We start from the raw sequence: 17,602 nt of genomic DNA on the forward strand, positions 1-17,602 counted from the left end.
AAAGGAAATAGCCAAAAACGCGGACCTAAGCGGAAATTAATGAACATGCTGCGTTTTTTACCGCTAAGCGTTTCCTTAGCGGTAAAAAACGCATCCATTTGCACGAAAAGGCCAAAATGTGTTAAAATGAATGGGATGCTTCTTTTAGGCGTTTTTTATGCGGTTTGACCCCGAAAAACGCATCAAAAACGCTTAAAAAAACGCAACGTGGGCACACAGCCTTAAGGATTAAAAATAATGGTCTATCTATGACTGTGCTTAATTCCTGCAGTACTCGGGGGTGTATCCCATCCGGGCCTGGGGATTTGTCAATTTTAGTGATTTTTAGACGCCGCCGTACTTCCTGCTGGGTTAAGCAGGTGACATTTAATGGAGAATTTTTATCCCTGATCATGTTATCTGTCATGGGATTTTCTTGTGTAAATACTGTTGAAAAAAAGTCATTTAGCATATTGGCTTTTTCCTCATCCACCATTTCACCCAGACTATTTTTGAAAGGGCCAACACTATCATTTTTTAGTTTCTTACTATTTACAGTATGTAGTTAAATAATATTTTAGGATTATTTTTACTTTCTCTGGCAAAGAGTCTCCCTGGCTCAATCTTTGCTGCCTTGATTTGCGTTTTACAGAATTTATTTAGTCTTCTGTATTGATTTAATGCCTCATCACTACCTCCTTGCTTTAATTCTCTAAATGCTTTCTTTTTGTCACTTATTGCGCCCCTTACAGCTCTATTTAGCCATAGTGGTCTCCTCCTATTTCTCACATGTTTATTCCCATACGGTATATATTGTGCACAGGTCCTATTCAGGATGCTAATAAACGTCTCCCATTTTCTTTGTGTATTTTTATGTCTCTGGATATTTTCCCAGTTAATTGCACCAAGAGAATCTCTCATCCATTGGAAATTTCCTTTCCTGAAGTTTAGTGTCCTTGTAACCCCTCTACGACACATCTTATTAAAGGATACATGAAAACTTATTATCTGGTGATCACTATTACCCAAGTGACCCCCAACCCTTACATTTGATATGCGGTCTGGCCTGTTGGTTAATATTAGGTCTAGCAGTGCCCCCCCTCTTGTTGGGTCCTGAACCAGTTGTGAAAGGTAATTGTCTCTCATAGTTTTCAAAACCCCATTACCTTTGCTGGAACTGCAGGTTTCGGTTCCCCAATGTATTTCAGGGTAGTTGAAGTCCCCCATAATAATGACTTCTCCTTGAGTCGCTGCTTCATCTATTTGCTTGATGAGGATATTCTCTATTGCTTCCATTATTTTTGGAGACTTATAACAAACCCCTATCAGTAATTTATTATTTTTCCCCCCTCCCCTTATATCCACCCACAGGGACTCTACATTTTCATTAGATTCACATGTATTATCACGCAGGATGTGTTTTAAGGATGATTTTACATATAAACAGACATCCCCCCTCGCTTATTTGTACGGTCATTTCTGAACAGACTATAGCCCTGTAAATTAACCGCCCAGTCATGGCAATCATCCAGCCATGTCTCAGATATCCCCATGTCATAATTATGCTCCAACAAAATTAATTCTAATTCCTCCATTTTGTTGGCGAGGCTTCTGGCATTTGTATATATGCACTTTATGTATGTCTGTACCTCTATTTCATTATTAACTGTTCTAACCCCAGCTCCATGCCACCCCCACTTTCATTATTTGTGCCCAAGTCTCTATCTGCACAGTCTTCCCCTCCTATAAAATGAATACCCTTCCCTCCCACTTCCTAGTTTAAACACTCCTCCACCCTTCTAGCCATTTTTTCCCCCAGCACAGATGCACCCTCCCCATTGAGGTGCAGCCCGTCCCTAGCGTAGAACCTGTAGCCAACTGAGAAGTCGGCCCAGTTCTGCAGGAACCCAAACCCCTCCTTCCTACACCAATTCCTGAGCCACTTATTAACCTCCCTAATCTCCCGTTGCCTCTCTGGTGTGGCACGTGGTAGAGGAAGTATTTCCGAAAATACCACCTTGGAGGATCTTGCTTTAAGCTTACAGCCTAATTCCCTGAAATCATCTTTAAGGACCTTCCACCTACCTCTAGCTTTGTCATTTGTGCCAATGTGCACCATGACCGCTGGATCCTCACCAGCCCCTCCCAGTAATCTGTCAACCCGATCAGCGATGTGTCGGACTCGAGCGCCAGGTAGGAAGCACACCGTTCGACGATCCCTATCTGTTCCCCTAATAATTGAGTCCCCCATTACCAGCACCTTCCTGGCCTGCCCTGCTTTCCTATTTCTCCCCTTACTGGAGCAGACACTCCTCCAGCTTTCAGAGGGCATGCCTTGCTGCAGTAGTGCTACCCCTGCACTGACACTCCCCTCATCTGCCAACTTGGCAAACTTATTGGGTTGTGCCAGATCAGGACTAGCCTCCCTGGCACTCTTCCGTCTACCCCACCTTCTAACTGTCACCCATCTTACTGCTTCACTGTCCTGCAGCTCCAACCTAGCATCCCCCCCTCATCTATCTCATTGAGCGTCTGCTCAGTGAGTAGAAGTCTCCTTTCCATATTGTCTATTGAGCTCAGTGTTGTCAGCTGCATATTTAAATCCAGTATCTGGGCTTCCAAATGCACAATGTGCTCACATCTCGCACAGCGGTATGCACCCTCGACTGGCTGGTCAAGGATTGCGTACATGCGGCAAGACGTACACTGGATGGCATTGGCAATAGTGGAGCACATTCCTAATGGGGATTGAACCAGACAGAAAGATAAGTAAAAATAAATAAAAAGTATTAATAAAATATAACAGCAATTCAATAATACCTCCTTTGCAAACTCCCTGAATCCAAAGTCACTGAATCACAAGTCACACACCACCATTCGCACTTACGCTCAGGTCACACTCAGCTCGTTCACACTCGCTAAGGCAGAAGATTTAAAGAGATTTTTTCCCTTCACCAGCAAACCACCCTGCTGCTCAATGCACTTCCAAAAGCTCCTGTGTATAATGTCACTGGTGGTCACTGTATTACACTGACACTATATACAGATCTTCTGTGTTAAATATCAGGATCCTGTCAGCCCCGGCGAACTGCCATGGCTGAGCAGGGTGACTCACCAATACAGAGGGAGGGCCCGGGGTCCGATACCGCAGGGAAAGTTCAGGCAGACGGGACCTGCGACGCTGAAGGTAGTAAGAAGTACAAGGACCTACGATCATGTGACTACAGGGGGCGGGGCTTAGTGTCACACTGCTGGAGATGATTGTAGGACTCTACTACAGGAATCCTGGAGTAGAAGCGAGGGGAACTCTGGTCAAACAGGCGGTCATACTTGGAGAGGGCGGCGCGATAACAGAGGGGCGAGCAGAGAGTAGTCAGAACGTAAGCAATGAGTCATACATGGAGATAGCTGCACAGTACAAGAGGGGAAATCAGAATAGTCAGGTCATAGGCAATGAGTCATACACAGAGATAGCAACGCAGTACAAGAGGGACAGGCAGAACTCGTAACAGGGACAGAACCAGATCAAAACCAAACAAGCATAAAGTATCACAGTCACAAAGCACACCAGGGTCACACACACTCGGCCAAGGGTCTGAGTATAAGCGATGAGGAATGAGCCCACAATGAGGCTTTAAAAAGCCTCCCAGAATCTCAGAGTGAGGCCATCCACATTAACCTCTGAACTACCTAATCCCACAAGCTGAGCAAACCTTGACAGTAATGTTGCCAGTGATCACTGAGCTCCTGTGTATAATGTCACTGGTAATCACTGTATTACCTGTACACTGACACTATATACAGAGCTCCTGTGTATAATGTCACTGGTGGTAATAACAGTGTTGTTATTATTGTGGTTTGTATTCATAATCAGTATTGTAGTATTCCATCAATAAGTGGTGGTAATTTGTGGACTGTTCACAGTGTGGAAGTATTTCTCCGTGTATGAGTTATTATTTGGTCCCTATATGCTGGTAATATGTCATATTATTTGGTCACTATGTGGTGGTAATATGTGGTCTGGTCATGGTGTGGTTGTATTTGTGCCTTTTATGTGATATGATGCGGGTACTATGTGGTCTGGTCATGGTGTGGTGGTATTTCTCCCCTGTATGTGGTATTATTGGTCTTGGTACAGTGGATTGTGTTGTGTATGACGGTCATTAGTTCTCTCTGATATTAATTAGGAGAATATTCTTTATTTCCATTAGAGATTAAATACTTTGTAAACAGCGGCAGAGATGCACTTACAGGGGTTTCCTGTGGAAAAACGTAATCTCCTATTCACAGGACAAGTGATAACGTATTGATTGGGGGGGTCTAACTACTTGGACCCATTCAGCAAAATGTGGAACTTTTTATCCCCATTAGACTGGAGTGGCATGTCCGACTTGACCACTGATCCATTCATTCCCTCAGTGGCTGCACTTGTATTTTTATAGAAGCCCCAAAGAGAATGAATGCAGCTTCGGTCAGATATCTAACATGCTGCTCCATTTTAAAATGGGGATAAGTGTCCTATCAACGATAAAACTTTCTCATTCTTCCGGTCGGTGCAGTTTCTAATGGTCGGACGTATGCGATCAGCTATCCTATAGAGCCCATGGATCGGTGACAAATTGTTTTAACCAAAGAACCACATTAATGTAAACTACCGTAATTATACATTCCAGTTATGGGGGTGCACAGTAGATGTGCAGGAGCCGCCTGTGTTTTACAGCCGAGGCTCCACTATAATGGGGAAAACGACTGACAGATATTAGCATATAGCTGTAGCATGGGGCCCTAGAGTCCATTCCCCTGGTGGGCCCCAGACACCCCAGTTCGACCCTGAATATACGTCATTGTGGATTATCAGATACCGAATTTAGGGAAATTTCACTGTAATATGGAAGGCAATGACATGAATAGATAGCAAAATCAGGTTTGTCTACAATCTTTTTTATTTGTTAGGTTCTTTCCTGTTACAGCACTTCTGTTCTGTAGTATAAACCTTCTCTCACACTAGTGCTAGCGCTAAACCTTGGTTTGCCTTCTTCTAAAGTCTCTGTTGTCCCTGCAGACTAGGACCTTCTCTCTTTACTCCTTGGGTATCCGCTGTCCTAGCAGGAAGTGAGAAACGTTCTCGTAAATCACAAGGATGGTACAGCAAGCGGGGTCGCTCAAAATAACTTGGGGGCAATTTTCTTTAGAAGTCTGTATATACTCGTGTATAAGCCGACCCATGTATAAGCCGACCCCCCTAATTTTGTCACAAAAAACTGGGAAAACTTATTGACTCACGTAAAAGCCTAGGTTGAAAAATGCCGAAGCTACTGGTAAATTTAAAAAAAAAATGGGCCCCATAAGATGCTCCATAAAGTTTATGATGGCCCCATATAATGCTCCATAAAGTTCATGATGGGTTCCATAAGATGCTCCATACAAAAATATGCCTAATAATGCTGCACAGTGAATAATGGTGGCCCTATAACATGGTCCATAATAACATATGCCCCATATAATGCTGCACAGTGATTGGTGGCCCCTTGTAATGCTGCACAGTGATTGGTGGCCCCTTATAATGCTGCGCAGTGATTAGTGGCCCCTTATAATGCTGCACAGTGATTAGTGGCCCCTTGTAATGCTGCACGGTGAGTGGCCAATTTTAATGCTGCACAGTGATTAGTGGCCCCTTATAATGCTGCACAGTGATTAGTGGCACCTTATAATGCTGCACATTGATTAGTGGCCCCTTACAATACTGCACGGTGATTAGTGGCACTCACCGTCCATTAGGGTAGATATCCGCAGAATATGGATATAGTAGATGGATACTCCCCTCTCAGGAAACCTTCCCTCATATGAGCTATGATGACTACATACCACTGCAAACAGCAGATGAAACTTGAGGCGCACTATTTAGAAGAGGAGTTTTCCCAAACATTTATGTGTTATCCATAAAATATTCTATAAATGTCTGATAGGCAGAGGTCCCGGACGTGAAACCCGCATCTGTCTACAGACCTGGGGGAACTATGAATGGAGAGATGGCCATTCACTATTGGGGAGGTTCCTATAAGATCTGAGTACTCAGCCTTGTGTTTGGTTATTTTCATAGACCTTGACATGAGCGGCAGGGTACATATGAAACCAGTGCTCCACCCAATTCTTCCTGAAGCAATTTTTTGGCTGATTCAAGACCCCTGTACTATTGATTTGAGGGTTCCTAAATGGTTGGAGACCCACACCAGTCTATTGTATTTGAGATGTTGTACCCTCTTAACGAAAGTTCAGAGGAAAATGCCTTCAACAAAACTGCTGGTTGGGTCGGATGTGGTATTCTGAGCCATTTGGTTTGTTGTCTCATATGTTTATGCTTAAAGTTCTTTATGGTTTGTACTTGTTGAGTTTATGGGACCTTTGTCTATACTGTACTGTTCCTTTATCAATTTTTTAGATAAGAATTCCATACTGTTAGGTGAAGAACTGGTGCTACCCTTCTTCACATTGAGGCATCATCCTACCATTGTGATCAGAAGCCCTATAACCCGGCTTCATTGTTAGGATGCAGGATTTATATAAATTAGCTCTACTGGGGTCTTACCAGTGCAGGGATTGAGGAAGAAGTACAAAATCAGCAGGCAAATGAGTAGTCAGAAACAAGCAAAGGTCAGGGCAGGCAGCAGTGCAGAAACATTACCGGAAACAAGCAGAGGTCAGGGCAGGCAGCAGTGCAAAAACATAACCGGAAACAACCATAAAACCAAAGAAAAAAAACGACCCACAGTCCATATAGTGCAGAATAATATACATTTTTATTAGTATCACAGATTAATAACCGGAAACAAGCAGAAGTCAGGGCAGGCGGCAGTGCAGAAACATAATCCATTGAGCAAGCTGAGGTCAGGGCAGGCGGCAGTGCAGAAACATAATCCATTGAGCAAGCTGAGGTCAGGGCAGGCGGCAGTTCAAAAACATAATCCATTGAGCAAGCAGAGGTCAGGCGGCAGTGCAGAAACATAATCCATTGAGCAAGCAGAGGTCAGGGCAGGCGGCAGTTCAAAAACATTATCCATTGAGCAAGCAGAGGTCAGGGCAGGCGGCAGTTCAAAAACATTATCCATTGAGCAAGCAGAGGTCAGGGCAGGCGGCAGTTCAAAAACATAATCCATTGAGCAAGCAGAGGTCAGGGCAGGTGGCAGTTCAAAAACATAATCCATTGAGCAAGCAGAGGTCAAGGCAGGCGACAGTGCAGAAACAATCCATTGAGCAAGCAGAGGTCAAGCAGGCGGCAGTTCAAAAACATAATCCATTGAGCAAGCAAAGGTCAGGGCAGGCGGCAGTGTAGATGCATAACTTTAAACAAGCAGAGGTCAGGGCAGGCGGCAGTATAGAAACATAATCCATTGATCAAGCCATAGTCAAAACCGGAAAATCTGTCTGAGAAGCAGCTGTGCAGAAGATGGTATGTGCTCGCCACTACATTTTCCACCGGCTAAATCAAAGTGCCGCGGAATTCTCTTCTCGGGAGAATGATCTTCCTAGGACTTGGAAGGAAACCCAAATCTCTCTTGTAGGCACGTTGTACATCTTGTGGGCTCATCAGCATTACTTGCATGATCTTTCCAGTGGTATAGCTGACTGGCAGGTGTGGTGTAGGATTGTAGCCTTGTTTAGCAGTCACCTTAATACGCGGTTGATGGTCGTAAGGCATACTGAGGAGTATACGTGCTTGAGAGGGAGTTAACTCCATCCAGGTGCATGGGGATGGGCTCCTGGGCAATGTGGCTGTTGTCTCTTCCTCATCTACTGTTCTGGTGAGTATCAGGCGTTCCTTCATACCCTCTGGCTCTGCGCTGATGTTTGCTGCAGGTTGTACGAATCGGCCTATTTCGGGCATTGTAGGATATGGTGGTGGACTTTTCAGTCTGGAATATCGGTCCTTTGCCTTTTCCGGTGTTTTGAACAGGCATTTAATAAATGACACGATATAATAAAGCACTGCCATCACATACTCCGTGAAGCCAGTTGGCCTTTGGTGGTGTTCAGGCCTCTGACTGTAAAGGGATGTCCTGGCATGTGGGAGACGTCTCCGTGGTTGGAACTTTCCTCCAGCTACGGGTGCAGCCATTAGGCTGCCTTCCCCTCCACACACACAAAAGTGTGTGCGGATGGTAGAAAACACTCCCAAAAAAAAGAAATAAAAGTTAAAAAAAAATAAACAAAACAAGTAAAAAGTGATTTAAAGTCGCTCTGGGTTAGTGTTCAGCTCTCCTCTCTATCTCTGCTTGCCTCGCACTGACCGTTCTTGCGGAACATTCCATGACTCGTGGACAACGCTTCTGTGATGTCATAAAGACGAACATGGCAATGGGTCTAATATAGGAGAACTAGTTATGTTACCCATGGCAGACCATCCAATACCAGCTGCCACTGTACGGATAGGGGTTAGCTGGATTGGGATGAGATGTATAAAAACTTACCGGTACAAGAGCCCAAGTCATTGCTTTATTTACTGTTTTTGCTTTTTTACCTGTTTACAGGCAAATCTTTCTATTTGATATTTTCAAACCTGTATAATTCTGTATCCTCATACGTGAGATAATGTGATGTATCTATTGTCAGCTTCTTCCAGGAATGTCTCCTCCTCTCTTCCCGGTAACACGGATCACCCGTGATGGGCACAGACCATTGCTGTAGTCGGAATTATTTCATATAGCTTCAGAATAAATGTTAAATAATATTGTATTTTTTCCATATAATTGGCTCAGATCACTTTTTTTAATTTGTCTGTAATTCTAAGTAGTGATAAAAAAATAAATAATCCCAAGTGTGAACCTGGTGTAGAACATACAAATTGTCCAGAGTCTCTCCTGGGCCATGTTCACACGTGCAGAAGTGCTGCATTGTTTCCATAGGTATTCGCACTAAAGCAATCAAAACTTTTTATTGTATTTTTTTGTGGCAGTTTTTTCGAATGCATTTTTTTTAGTAGAGGAATGCTTCAGTTCCACAATTGGAGACTTCATTGGAATTTTGCATGCGTTTTTTATGCTCTCCATATACTATAGTGGAAAATATTAAACAAAAGCATCAAAAAGTTCACACTTCTGCTGCACCATTAGCCCCTGTATGTAGTACAGCTTAGGCCTCTTTCACACTTCAGTTTTTTGCATCAGTTCAAATCCGCCAAAAAGGCAGACAAGCGGATCCGTTCTGAACTGATGTGAACGGATGGCACAGGATCCTGAAAATGAGGAAATTTAAAGGAAACGCTGGTCGGGAAGGAGAGAGAGAGAGAGAGTAACGTTTAGCGGATCCTCAAAAAAAACGGATGAAACGGACAGCCATCCGTCACAATCCGCCATTAATGCAAGTCAATGGGGAAAAAACGGATCCTCAAAAAAAAATTGAGGATCCGTTTTTGTCAAAACCTGACGGATTGTGACTGATTGCAAAAAACTGAAGTGTGAAAGGGGCCTTAGGGAGCGATAAATGAAGTGAAAAGAAAAGTAAAACAACAAAAAAAGATTTAAACAAATATGAAAAAAAAACTCATAAAAGTTCAATTTTCCTCCATTGAAAATGAACATAAAAAAAAATGTCAAGTGATATCGCCACATCCAGCAAAGTCCGAGCTATCAAAATATAAAAATAATTAACCCAATTGGTAAACACAAAAAATTTAAAAACGCCAACATTGCGGTATTTTTTGGTCGCTGCAATACCACTTAAAATACGTAACAAGCAACTAAAATGTCATATCTATCCCAAAGTAATATCCATAATAACGTCTCGCCTTATGAAAAAATAATCCCTCTCATAGCTCTATTGAACGAAAAAGTAAAACTACGGGTCTCGGAAAATGGCAACACAAACTCCAACATATTTTTTATTTCAAAGTCTTGATTTTTTTCTACCACTAAAATAATTTAAAAATCTGGGCACGTTTAGTATCTCTGTAATCATACTGATGAGGAGAATCATATTACATGGTCATTTTTACCACATAATGTACGCCGTAAACATAATTAAGGTCAGAATTGCCTTTTTTTTCACAATTTTCCCATTTCCCTGTACATTGTGTGTCAGGATAAGTCACAACCACTGTCACCAATATTTCTTGAACACCACTTGCTCACGACACACCTGCCCTGGGATGTTACTATAAAGGTGAACCTCCCATATTCTTTTGTCCACTCACCTAAGCTTACCCCGCAGACAGTTCTCACATCACCATCACACTGTTTGCTGCTATCGGTCACTGTTTTGATAGGCCAGTGAGACACCTGCGCTGGGTCACACACTAGCACACATGCCACCCAGCTTTTCTGAGCCCCTGATAGGTGCTCTTCTTGTACTTTTGTATACACATACAGCAAAACACAACCAAGGTATACTCGCCGTCCTCAGGGTTTGGGGGACGTTTAGCGCAGAAAAGAACAAACTTATTAAAATTTAGATTTAAAGGGATCCTGTCAGCAGGATTGTGAACAGTAAAGTACAGACAGTGTCAGGTCTACGCTGTTATACTGATTAAAATGAGGTGACCTGGGTGATGAAATGCATCTTGTGGTTGTTGTGTAATCTGTATTTGTAAATTTCAGTTATTGAGATTCTGGTGCTCCGGGTGTTTGTGGGGTTACAAAAAAAAGGTTTGCATTCATCAAAATGGTGCCTGTGCTGTGGTATAATACATGAATAATATCATATGTATACATGTGTAAGGGGTTGAGAGTCTTACCCCTTTAAACCCCCATGTTGCTGTTGTACTTGTATATATATTTATATATATGTTATACCATTGTTGCGCATTATCGTATATTTCATGTTGCTGTATTATTTATATAGCATAAGCTATGTTTCTGCACCTTGTACTTGGTAGGGACAGTGCAGTCTGGGCTATGGTCACTAGATGGGGCACTGAGCTCATTGCACAGTAGATGTAGCTGTAGGACATATAGGAGTTAACTGTAGGAGGGGATAGCTGGAGAATAAGCCAGGATGGTCTTCCAGTTTCAGGCAGTCAGAGGCCTGACCCCTTTGTGCTCGGGTGGGCTATATGCCTGAGCTGCCTAACTACCCCGTGATGTTAAAGCTGATGCCCAGCCATCTAGAGAAGAACACGGTACAGCAGAACCAGCAATAAAGTGGAAAAGAGTGTAAGTAAACAGAGGAAGATTGAAGGTTACCGTAAAAGGGTACTGGCAGGTCACTCCAGAATGTGGTGGAAAGCTACGTGGGCTGAATCTCTGATGTCCGGGGCGAAACATGCTGGAGAGCGCTTCACCGTGGTGACGCTATACAGGGAGGACACTGAGGAGCCATCTGAGACGCTTCGTCAAACGGAAACACTGCAAGGAACAGTGAAGGGAAAGATGAAGTAATGTGCTGTCTTTACTGTGATGAAAATGCTGGAAACTATGTGGATGTGCTGTGTCCTGAAGTAAATAAATTTGCTCAGTTAAGAGTTGCCCTGGACTGTGTCTCTATTCATTGGGATCAAGGATCAGCATCAAGTCGGCGTAGCAAAGGGGACGCTGACGGCACGGTGAGTATTCACCGTACCATGCAAGAGAAGAGGTACCGTTTTCCTGTAGAGGGAGGTCAGGGTATACAATGTCCGAACCCGAAATACTCAGCCACGACTACTGCCCTGGCTGACCTTTACACATAAAGTGTAGAAGTCGGGGGGGAAAGTGGGGAATGTGGTCTAGAAGTGATCAAGTATAGTGTGTTATTTTCTGCAGCAAACGTGTCCTGGCTGGAAGAGGAAGAAAAGCGAAGATGAATCGCTACAAATACAGAGGTCACTGGTAAGTCAGTGATTTACCTGGACACTTACATTATATAGTATATACAGAGCTCCTGTGTATAATGTCACTGGTGATCCTTGTATTACCTGTACGCTGACTATATGCAGAGCTCCTGTGTATAATGTTACTGGTGAGTCACTGTATTACCTGTACACTATACACTATATACAGAACTCCTGTGTATGTCTCCAGTGATCATTCTATTACTTGTACACTGACATTATATATACAGACAGGTAGCGTCGGACTGATTCTCCGGTGGGCCCTGGCATCTGGTGGGCCCTGGCACCTCTACTGGTATACAGGGACAGCAGTTGCCTAGGGCCCCCACTGCTCCAGGGGCCCCCAGCCAGTGCCACACAGCTGCTATGGGGGCCCTGCCAGCGGAGCAGCAGCGGGTGTCAGGAGGCAGGAGCCACTGTCCCCACTACTAAAGAGAAATGAATATTCATTCACTCTCGGCCTCCACTCACCCCGGGGCCCCGCTCCCCAACCTAGGCAGCCGGCGCCGCGCTCAATTGCAGTGGAAGAGAGAGCATCTCTCTCCCATCAGTCCCCTCTGCTCCTGACTCACAGCCGATGCGCGATGACGTCACTTCATCGCGCACCCGCTGTGTGTCTGGCAGACGGGTCAGCTGCTGACACTGAAGCCGTCATCAGCGTGGGAGCAGGAGGAGAGGTGAGTATTGTGGTTTGTTTTTTATATATCTCTATATCTATCTATATCTATCTCTATATCTATCTGTCTCTATATCTATATATCTCTATATCTATCTATTTCTATCTGTATATCTATATCTCTATCTCTATATCTATCTGTCTCTATCTTAGATATAGAGATAGATATAGATAGATAGATAGATATAGAGGTAGATATAGATAGATATAAATAGTCTATATCCATCTATCTCTATACCTATCTATATCTATCTCTATCTATTATCTTTATATCTATCCATCTATATATCATCTATCCATAGATCTATCTATTTATCCCCTATCTATCTATCTATATACCTATCTATAGCTATCACTATCTATTATCTTTATATCTATCTATCTATCTTTCTATCTATCTATCCATATATCTATTTATCCCCTATCTATCTATTTATCTATCTATATCTATCTAGGTCTATCTATCTCTATAGCTACCTATATCTTTCACTATCTATTATCTTTATATCTTTATATCTATCTGTCTATCCATAGATCTATCTATCTATTATCTATCTATACATCTAATTATCACATATCTATCTATCTATCTATCTATCTAGTGTTATACCCTATGAGGGGGCAGCATTATACCCTATGAGGGGGTGCATTATACCCTATGAGGGGGGAGAAGCATTATACCCTATGAGGGGGCAGCCTTATACCCTATGAGGGGGTGCAATATACCTTATCTTCCAACAAAATTAATTCTAAGTCCTCCATTTTGTTGGCGAGGCTTCTGGCATTTGTATACATGCACTTTATGTATGTCTGTACCTCTATTTCTTAAATTATTAACTGTTCTAACCTCACCCCCCATGCCACTACCACCCCCAATTTCATTATTTGTGCCCAGGTCTCTATCTACACAGTCTTCCCCTCTTATAAAATGAATACCCTCCCCTAGTTCCAAGTTTAAACACTCCTCCGCCCTTCTAGCCATTTTTTTCCCCAGCACAGCTGCACCCTCCCCATTGAGGTGCAGCCCGTCCCTAGCGTAGAACCTGTAGCCAACTGAGAAGTCGGCCCAGTTCTCCAGGAACCCAAACCCCTCCTTCCTACACTAATTCTTGAACCACTTATTAACTTCCCTAATCTCCTCTCTGGCGTGGCACGTGGTACAGGAAATATTTCCAAAAATACCACCTTGGAAGTCCTTGCCTTAAGATTGCAGCCTAATTCCCTGAAATCATCTTTAAGGACCTTCCACCTACCTCTGTGTCATTTGTACCAATGTGCACCATGACCGCTGGATCCTCACCAGCCCCTCCCAGTAATCTGTCAACCCGGTCAGCGATGTGTCAGACTTGCGCGCCAGATAGGCAGCACACCGTTCGACGATCCCTTTCTTTGTGACAGATTGCCCTATCTGTTCCCCTAATAATTGAGTCCCCCACTACCAGCACCTGTCTGGCCTGCCCTGCTCTCCTATTTCTCCCCTTACTGGAGCATATACTCCTCTGGCTTTCAGAGGACATGCCTTGCTGCAGCAGTGCTACCCCTGCACTGACACTCCCCTCATCTGCCAACTTGGCAAACTTATTGGGTTGTGCCAGATCAGGACTAGCCTCCCTGGCACTCTTCTGTCTACCCCACCTTCTAACTGTCACCCATCTTACTGCTTCACTGTCCTGCAGCTCCAACCTAGCATCCCCCCCTCATCTATCTCATTGAGCGTCTGCTCAGTGAGTAGAAGTCTCCTTTCCATATTGTCTATTGATCTCAGTGTTGCCAGCTGCACATTTAAATCCAGTATCTGGGCTTCCAAATGCACAATGTGCTCACATCTCGCACAGCAGTATGCACCCTCGACTGGCTGGTCAAGGATTGCGTACATGCGTCAAGACGTACACTGGATGGCATTGGCAATAGTGGAGCACATTCCTAATGGGGATTGCACCAGACAGAAAAGCTAAGTAAAAATAAATAAAAAGTATTAATAAAATATAACAGCAATTCAGTAATACCTCCTTTGCAAACTCCCTGAATCCAAAGTCACTGAATCACAAGTCACACACTTACCACCGTTCGCACTGACGCTCAGGTCACACTCAGCTCGCTTACACTCGCTCAGGCAGAAGATTTAAAGAGATTTTTTTTCCCTTCACCAGCAAACCACCCTGCTGCTCAATGCACTTCCAAAAGCTCCTGTGTATAATTTCACTGGTGGTCACTGTATTACACTGACACTGTATGCAGATCTTCTGTGTATAAATATCAGGATCCTGTCAGCGTCGGCGAACTGCCATGGCTGAGCAGCGTGACTCACCCCTACTGCGGGAGGGCCCGGGGTCCGATACTGCAGGGAAAGTTGAGGCAGACGGGACCTGCGATGCTGAAGGTAGTAAGAAGTACAAGGACCTACGATCATGTGACCACAGGGGGCGGGGCTTAGTGTCCCACTTCTGAAGATGATTGTAGGACTCTACTACAGGAATCCTGGAGTAGAGGCGAGGGGAACTCAGGTCAGACAAACGGGCGGTCATACATGGAGAGGGCGGCGCGATACCAGAGGGGCGAGCAGAGAGTAGTCAGAACGTAAGCAATGAGTCATACATGGAGATAGCTGCACAGTACAAGAGGGGCAATCAGAGAATAGTCAGGTCATAGGCAATGAGTCATACACAGAGATAGCAACGCAGTACAAGAGGGACAGGCAGAACTCGTAACAGGGACAGAACCAGATCAAAACCAAACAAGCATAAAGTATTACAGTCACAAAGCACACCAGGGTCACACACACTCGGCCAAGGGTCTGAGTATAAACGATGAGGAATGAGCCCACAATGAGGCTTTAAAAAGCCTCCCAGAATCTCAGAGTGAGGCCATCCACATTAACCTCTGAACTACCTAATCCCACAAGCTGAGCAAACCTTGACAATAATGTTGCCAGTGATCACTGAGCTCCTGTGTATAATGTCACTGGTAATCACTATATTACCTGTACACTGACACTATATACAGAGGTACTGTGTATAATGTCACTGGTGGTAATAACAGTGTTGTTATTATTGTGGTTTGTATTCATAATCAGTACTGTAGTATTCCATCAATAAGTGGTGGTAATTTGTGGACTGTTCACAGTGTGGAAGTATTTCTCCGTGTATGAATTATTATTTGGTCCCTATATGCTGGTAATATGTCATATTATTCGGTCACTATGTGGTGGTAATATGTGGTCTGGTCATGGTGTGGTTGTATTTGTGCCTTTTATGTGATATGATGCGGGTACTATGTGGTCTGGTCATGGTGTGGTGGTATTTCTCCCCTGTATGTGGTATTATTGGTCTTGGTACAGTGGATTGTGTTGTGTTTGACGGTCATTAGTCTTCTCTGATATTAATTAGGAGAATATTCTTTATTTCCATTAGAGATTAAATACTTTGTAAACAGCGGCAGAGATGCACTTACAGGGGTTTCCTGTGGAAAAACGTAATCTCCTATTCACAGGACAAGTGATAACGTATTGATTGGGGGGGTCTAACTACTTGGACCCATTCAGCAAAATGTGGAACTTTTTATCCCCATTAGACTGGAGTGGCATGTCCGACTTGACCACTGATCCATTCATTCCCTCAGTGGCTGCACTTGTATTTTTATAGAAGCTCCAAAGAGAATGAATGAAGCTTCGGTCAGATATCTAACCTGCTGCTCCATTTTAAAATGGGGATAAGTGTCCTATCAACGATAAAACTTTCTCATTCTTCCGGTCGGTGCAGTTTCTAATGGTCGGACGTATGCGATCAGCTATCCTATAGAGCCCATGGATCGGTGATAAATTGTTTTAACCAAAGAACCACATTAATGTAAACTACCGTAATTATACATCCCAGTTATGGGGATGCACAGTAGATGTACAGGAGCCGCCTGTGTTTTACAGCCGATGCTCCACTATAATGGGGATAACGACTGACAGATATTAGCATATAGCTGTAGGATGGGGCCCTAGAGTCCATTCCCCTGGTGGGCCCCAGACACCCCAGTTCGACCCTGAATATACATCATTGTGGATTATCAGATACCGGATTTAGGGAAATTTCTCTGTAATATGGAAGGCAATTACATGAATAGATAGCAAAATCTGGTTTGTCTACAATCTTTTTTATTTGTTAGGTTCTTTCCTGTTACAGCACTTCTGTCCTGTAGTATAAACCTTCTCTCACACTAGTGCTAGCACTAAACCTTGGTTTGCCTTCTTCTAAAGTCTCTGTTGTCCCCGCAGACTTAGAGATTTCCAGCATTACTCCATGCAGCCATAAGGACCTTCTCTCTTTACTCCTTGGGTTTCCGCTGTCCTAGCAGGAAGTGAGAAACGTTCTCGTAAATCACAAGGATGGTACAGCAGGCGGGGTCGCTCAAAATAACTTGGGGGCAATTTTCTTTAGAAGTCCGTATATACTCGTGTATAATCCGACCCATGTATAAGCCGACCACCCTAATTTTGTCACAAAAAACTGGGAAAACTTATTGACTCGCCTATAAACCTAGGGTGGAAAATGCCGAAGCTACTGGTAAATTTCAAAAATAAAATGGGCCCCATAAGATGCTCCATAAAGTTCATGATGGCCCCATATAATGCTCCATAAAGTTCATGATGGGTTCCATAAGATGCTCCATACAAAAATATGCCTAATAATGCTGCACAGTGAATAATGGTAGCCCTATAACATGGTCCATAATAACATATGCCCCATATAATGCTGCACAGTGATTGGTGGCCCCTTATAATGCTGCATGGAGAGTGGACCCTTATAATGCTGCACAATGATTAGTGGCCCCTTATAATGCTGCACAGTGATTAGTGGCCCCTTATAATGCTGCACAGTGATTAGTGGCCCCTTATAATGCTGCACATTGATTAGTGGCCCCTTACAATGCTGCACGGTGATTAGTGGCCACTTATAATGCTGCACAGTGATTAGTGGCCCCTTGAAATGCAGTGATTAGTGGCCCCTTATGCTGCACGGTGATTAGTGGCCCTTTGTAATGCTGCACAGTGATTAGTGGCCCCGTATAATGCTGCACAGTGATGAGAGGCCCCCTTATAATGCTGCACAGTGATGAGTGGCCTCTTATAATGCAGCACAGTGATGAGTGGCCCCATATAA

The sequence above is a fragment of the Dendrobates tinctorius genome, unplaced genomic scaffold (assembly GCF_039654945.1).
Source record: "Dendrobates tinctorius isolate UK_male_01 unplaced genomic scaffold, ASM3965494v1 ptg000123l, whole genome shotgun sequence".
Taxonomy (NCBI): Eukaryota; Metazoa; Chordata; class Amphibia; order Anura; family Dendrobatidae; genus Dendrobates; species Dendrobates tinctorius.